The 237-nt window shown below is 44.7% G+C and overlaps 1 protein-coding gene across 1 annotated transcript in view; it reads left to right on the top strand.

The window, feature by feature from the left end:
• The window catches only part of ETH_00040195 (4'-phosphopantetheinyl transferase, putative), a gene marked incomplete at both ends in the record, with an annotated part of 3,810 nt that overhangs the window by 1,444 nt on the left and 2,129 nt on the right, over window positions 1-237 (top strand). The gene's annotated exons all lie outside the window — the stretch shown is intronic.

The following is a 237-nucleotide window of genomic DNA, read 5'->3' as shown; positions in this document are numbered from 1 at the left end:
GCAGCAGCAGCGACAGCAGCAGCAGCGACAGCAGCAGCAGCAGCAACAGGTTTTCTTTTTTTTCGGACTTCAAAAGTGTCTCCTTGAGTCTCGATTTGTTCTCATCCGAAAAGAAGAAAATGCAGAAATTCTCATCTGCATGCATATGTGCAAATATACTTGCATGCACGCATGCATGCCATATACTTGCATGCATGCATGCATGCAAGTATATGTGCATGTTTGCATGCATGCATG

The sequence above is a fragment of the Eimeria tenella genome, genomic scaffold, assembly GCF_000499545.2.
Source record: "Eimeria tenella Houghton genomic scaffold, Eth_scaff2387, whole genome shotgun sequence".
In the NCBI taxonomy this organism is placed as follows: domain Eukaryota; phylum Apicomplexa; class Conoidasida; order Eucoccidiorida; family Eimeriidae; genus Eimeria; species Eimeria tenella.
The sequence above is the reverse complement of the archived record's forward strand: the minus strand, read 5'-3'. Positions and strand labels throughout refer to the sequence as shown.